Below are 6373 nucleotides of genomic sequence, written 5' to 3' on the forward strand. Positions count from 1 at the left end.
AGGAGCTCTCTCTGCCCTGATGCTGAAGCCGCTCGCTATTATATTGCTTTTTAATTTCAGGTATAAATCAAGAGCCGGGAAAGTCGCACTGTACAGAAAGACCCACTGCAGATAACGCAAGCGGTCCAAGCTCTGCTCCCTGCGCCTCGCCCTCACTTCCTCAAGTTTGGCACATATTCTCTCAATTCTTTTCCGTGGTTTTTTGGGAAGGAGAAGGGAAGACTAAAGCAACAGGGATGTTAAAAGAAAAGTAAAAGTCATCGCTGGTCAAGTTTTAACTATTTCTAGGCAATTTCCATATATTAACACTGATTCTTAGAAAACAACCCATCAATGCAGTTACTGTTATCCATTTTTGCCTATGAGGAAACAGACTAAGAGAGAGTAAAAAACTTCTCTGGAGTCACACTAAAGGAGCAGAGGCAGGATTTGAATTTAGGTCTGCTTGGTTCAGCACCTGTGCTCTGTCCACTGTGGTAAGAAAAATGGGCAGCACTTAATGAACACTTGTTATGTGCCCAGCACTTTAAAAAATTATTTTTATTTTTTACAAAGCTCAGTAAAATATCAATAATCGTTCCTCTTTTGAAGAAGAGATGCGGTTTGCTAAAGCCCCAGGGTAAATTAAATACAGAGCTGGGATTCATGCCCAGGGCTCTTAGACTCCAAAAACCCTTCTTTTTCTTCTATACTCTTACACTATAATATTTTAATAAAGTAGCATTCTGCACCTCCACACATTATTATGAATAGCATGTTCTTTAAGAAATAATTTGAATCATTGTTCAATACATTTCCACTCTTGTGCCAACTCCAGCAAATGGATGGCAGCTTCTTGGAGTAGCTGGTTGAGAAGCGCTGTCTTCCTACCGTGCATGACAGCTCACTGGTTGAGAAGGCTTCTCAGGCAGCCCTGGCTCAGAGTGGTGTGACGGATTATTGACGTCTGTCTCCTGTATGGAAGGGGAGGAGTTGTGGCCTCAGTGCCTAGAATTTGCCATCCTTGGCATGATTATTTTAAGATAAGGTAAGATTACTGATTATTAATTAATTACATTTCTACAATGATCAGTGGTTCCCCCAGCCGCAATGATCTATTAAGAAAAATAAAACCCAGGCCTGCCCCGGTGGCCTAGTGGTTAAACCCTTCAGTGGCCTGGGTTTGGTTCCCGGGTGCAGACCTACACCACTTGTCAGTGGCCATGCTGTGGCAGTGGCTCACATACAAAAAAGAGGAAGATTGGCAACAGATGTTAGCTCAGGGCAACTCTTCCTCAGCAGAAAAAAAAAATTCTAGTTATAAAAAAAGAAAGAAAAATCTACAAGTGGGTATACATATTCATATAATAATTCTCAGATTAAAGTCTCTATATAGATAAGCTATTTTAAATATATACCAAAGACAAAATGACTTAGTATGATTTGCCCAGCAGCCTTATTCATGCAGCCTACTTTATTTCATCATTGTGTTATGTTCTACAGAAACATAGAAAATTATAACCTTCTGCTCTAATAATTAGCTGCCCCTCAGCCTGATTTTGTGGTACCAGATTATCTCGACTGTACATCTTTAATATAGTCATTAATCTGTAGTTAAAAGACCAATTTTAATCAGTTTTCAATTGGGTAGAATATCTGATCTTGTTTGAATACGGCACTTTGGCTTTGTAAGTAGAGATGGGTCTGAGAAGCAGAAGGAAGTTGGCAGTAATATGGGAGAGGGGAGCACACGGCTCAGTCCTAAACATATACTGAGTAAAATAAGGCAGGCACGAAAGAGTACACGTCTAAATGATTCCATTTGAAGAACAGCCAAAAATAACCTATGGTGATAGACTTCAGAATAGTGACTGCCTATGAAAAGGAGAGTGACTAGAGGAGGCACGGGCAAACTCTTGGGCTAATGGACCTGTTCTGCCTTGATTGGTGTGCTGGTCCACAGGAGCAGGCATTTGTCGTCACTCATCTAATGTGCACTTACATGTGTGCACGTCTGCATTAAGTGTTGTCGTCACCATCATCACGATCATAATGAAATAATGGTACCAACCTCACAAATGAACTGGGCAGTTTCCCTCTTTATTTTTTGAAATGACTTTTATAAGATAGGAATTGCATACGCATTGAAAGTTGGTTGAATTCTCCAGTAAAATCAATCGGGTGTTTTATGTGTATGTATCAGTTACTTCTTGCCATGTAACAAACCACCCCAGAACTTTGTGACTTCAAACAACAAACACTTCTTAGCTCGCAGTTTTTGTGGGCACGGCTTTAGCTGGCTGTCTCTCACTTAGGGTTTCTCATGAAGTGGCAGTCAGCGTGGCAGTCAGGGCTCTCCTGTGGGCCAATCTGCTTCCAAGCTCAGTCACATGTCTGTTCACTAGCTGGAGGCCCTTGCTATCTGCTGGTCAGAGGCATCAGTCCTTGCCTGTGAGCCTCTCCACACGGATTCTCACCACACAGCATGGTGCTTCCCCCAGAGCCGGCCCAAGAGAGATACAAGGACAGGGAGAGAGCAAGGGGACCCAACGGTCGTCCTGTAACCTGAACACCAAGTGATGGCCAATCACCTCGTCATGTTCTATTCATTACGAGAGCATTACCAAGTGCAGCCCACACACAAGGGCAGAAGAGTACAGAGGGCATGGACCCCAGGAGACAGAGGTCACCGGGAGCCATTCAGAGGCTGACCCCCACAGTGCGTGTGTGTGTTTGTGTGAGTGACGTTTCCAGAGGGATGGTTTGTTAATTCCATTTAAAATCTTGTGTACTTAGTGGTCTATTTAATTTTTAAAATTCTCTTTGTGCCAGTCTTTACACATTACGTTTTCTAGGAATTTATCTGATTCAGGTAGGATTTCAAATTCTTTGGTATATATTCAATCATAACAACCTTTCACGTTTTTTTAAAGTGTCTGTAGTTATTTCCCTTTTTCATTATGTACTTCGTGTATCTGCATTTTCTGGCTCTTTCCCTTCAAACACCTTGCTTACTAATCTTCACAAACCAGCTGCTCATTTTATTCATCTCTCTCGGTGTTTTTCCTCTTCTCTTTCAGTGATTTCCATCCTTATTTTTGTTTCCTTTCATGATTCCTCTTTGTGTCTGTTCTATTGCTCTTTTCCCAAACTCTTTAGTTAAACAGTTAGCTTGTAATTCTTAACCTTTTTTATTTCCTATTAAACATATTTAAGGTTATAATTTGACCTAAAAATACTTCTTTAGCTGTCCCACACATTTTAACATGTAGTGTTTTCATTATCCTTTAGTTATAAGCATTTACTAATTTTCCTTATTTCCTCTTAAAACCAGGGCTTACTTAGTACTGTGTTACTAAATTTCCAAACATAGAGGATTTTTTAAAAAATTATACATTTGCTATTAGTTTCTAATTCTATTGAATAAACGACAATTGCTATGTGAATGAATCACAGGTTGCAAGGTCTCAGGGAGACTTTTCCTTTGCTGAGCCTCCGCAGAAGCAGCAGGTTTCCTTGTTCTCTTCCTGGGTGGTTCCGCCCTCCAGGCCCGGCTCACAGAAGGTAAGGGCTCTCTCATTCTTCTGCACCTTGTGGGGCCAGAAGCTTCATCTCCTGTCTCAGGCCGACATCCGGGCAGCTGTGGCGTCAGGCAAAACCGCCTTGTTTTCAGCACACCTTTTATTCTTGGCACTGGAGCACTTCTCTTTCTCTGACGCAAGCTCAGGTCTGTGTTGACAGGGCTGTTTACAATATGCAATACCACATCATAAAGTGTTTGAAGCACGCGATTTTCAGGCAGCCTAGTCTTCTGTGTTGCTTATAACTGGGACAAACTCAAACAATCCAGATGGGTGTAAATGAAAATCCATGTCAGTAATCTCAGCCTCTAGAGCTAACCCTGTGACCAGTGTGGTCTCTTTCCCACAAGACTTTTCTCTAAGCTTGTACAGTCCTGTGGGTTTGCAGGAGTGGCGACAGAGGGACTAGATTCCTAGGCCCAGCTCGGTCACAAACTACTTGTGTGACTTTGAGAAGAATCATTAACTTCTGTAGATCTGGTTTCTCCTTTGGGAAATGAGGGGGTCAAGGAGACACTAAGATGTAGGATTAGTAAGCTTATTTTTTCTCTCACTTGTTACTTGGTCTGTCCTTTTTTGGTTTCTGTATGTTTTTTCATGGAAGTAGACTGTGGTTATATATAACTTTTCTATAATCAAAAGGAAAAAATAAGAGGATTTATGCTATGTCTAATGTTCCTTTAATAACTAAAAGAACTCTATGCTCATCTATATGAACAGTCCTGACAACTAGACAGGTCGTTCCCAAGCCTCTTGTGCCTCAGAATCACCTGCGAGCACTGGTTAAACATGCAGATTCAGGGGCTGGCCCCATAGCCAAGTGGTTAAGTTCTCGCGCTCCGCTGTGGTGACCCAGGGTTTCGCTGGTTCGGATCCTGGGCACGGACATGGCGCAGCTCGTCAGGCCACGCTGAGGCAGCGTCCCACATGCCACAACTAGAAGGTCCACAACTAAACTATACAACTATGTACCAGGGCGATTTGGGGAGAAAAAGCAGAAAAGAAAATAATAAGATTGGCAACAGTTGTTAGCTCAGGTGCCAATCTTTAAAAAAAAAAAAAAGATGCAGATTCATAACATAATTACAAGATTACAAGATTAAAAACATAGTCCCTTGGTTTTGGAAACAGCACCCTGGAGGATCCTGATGAACAGCCGGCGGAAGGTGGAGCAGAGCTCTGACGCAGGGAATGTGGCCTTGCCAGGGGCACCAGGGACCGCACAAGGGCACTGCTTACATCACTACTGAAACCGTTTTGCATGTGGATTGTGAGGTCCCTGCGCTGACCCTGGGCAAGATCCTCTCTCTCCCCGGGCCTTAGCTGCTGCTTCTGTGAAATGAAGGTTTGGATTCTCTTCCAACCTGGACATTCTCATAATCTAGCTGCAGTGCCCCCTTGCACCAAAACCTGTCCATCACCTGGTAGGACATCCCTGTGCCCAGAGCTGGTGCTCTGCAGAATCCTGAGGTGACACTTGTCTTTCAAATCCTGGGCTCCTAGGGTCTGGTTCAAGGAGGCATCCTGAACCTTCCTCCTGCCTGAGAGGAAAAGATTTAGTAATCACACTTATTCCGAGGGGTGGTCCGTCCTTCCTAGGGATGTTTATATTTTCAAAGAGACCCTCAGGCATGGGCAATGTTTACTCCAAAGAAATAAATTATTAGCAAAATTAAATACCTGCTTGGCTGATACATGGATACTGGGAGGTGGGGGGTGTTGCATGTTCGCTTTATTTCAGACATACCACTTGAATGACCGCCCATATTCCCCGCAACTAAAGAAACCCCTTGTTGATTGATCTTGCATCATTAATCGATTCATTCCGCTTTGAATGAGTCAGTCCCTGCACTCAAGGAGCTCAAAGTCTAAGGGAGAGACCAATTTACAACACAAATGGCTGGGAGAGGCGGGACCAAAATGCTGCGGGGAGGCGGGAGATCCCCCAGAGAAGCTGACCTTTGACTCCTTGAAAGGTGTGGAGGAGGGCGTCATGGGAGGAGTGGAGGAAGGGCGGAAACTAGCTGGGTTGTACAGGTGGCCAGATCTAGCAAGGGGCCGGCTGCCGTTGGAGCAGCCATCAGCTGGAGCGCGGAGGGGGGCTGCTGTCCCACCTCAGGCTCAATGTCTTCTCAGGGAGTCTTTTTTTCTAGTCTCTTCTCTTAATAAGAGTGAGCGAAATCATGATTGCCCATATATTACTTCCTCCTACTGTGAACAGATTTAGTCATTCCTTTGAGGAATCTCTGAGTCCCAAATCATTAAATAATTAGTGACCTGACTGAGCACTGTTTAAGACTCATTTGCTACTTCTTAGACTATAAAATGAAGGAGGCGCAATTTCTTAACACTTACAAGCCTTGGGAAAGGACTGAGTTAATCCTGTTAAGGACATCACTATATGATAATCGATTACTGAGGAAGGCAAGGATCTCAACAGTGATGTCTCTCCACTCAGCATGGTCCCAGGGCTTCTTTTTGGGGGCGGGGGGATGCGAAGAGGTCTGGGACCCTGATCATAGCTTAAGTCTGGACTCTGGGTTTGAGGAACCAATCCATCTCTGCAACTTGGCCCATTTTACAGATGAGCAAACTGATTCACAAAAATGAAGGCTTATTTGACGTGACCCGTTCTCCCCATTATATTATACTAACTGGAGAGTCAAAAATAATACAAATGCCTCTGAGGCATTGCACTAGATGCTAGGAATCATCTGTGAAACTTAAGAGAACACGGATGCCCAGATCCCACCCAGACTTAGCCAGTCAGAGCATTCAGCTCTGGGGTTGGGAATGTTTATTTTGTTTTAAAC

This window comes from Equus quagga, chromosome 22 (genome assembly GCF_021613505.1).
Source record: "Equus quagga isolate Etosha38 chromosome 22, UCLA_HA_Equagga_1.0, whole genome shotgun sequence".
NCBI classification, from domain to species: Eukaryota; Metazoa; Chordata; class Mammalia; order Perissodactyla; family Equidae; genus Equus; species Equus quagga.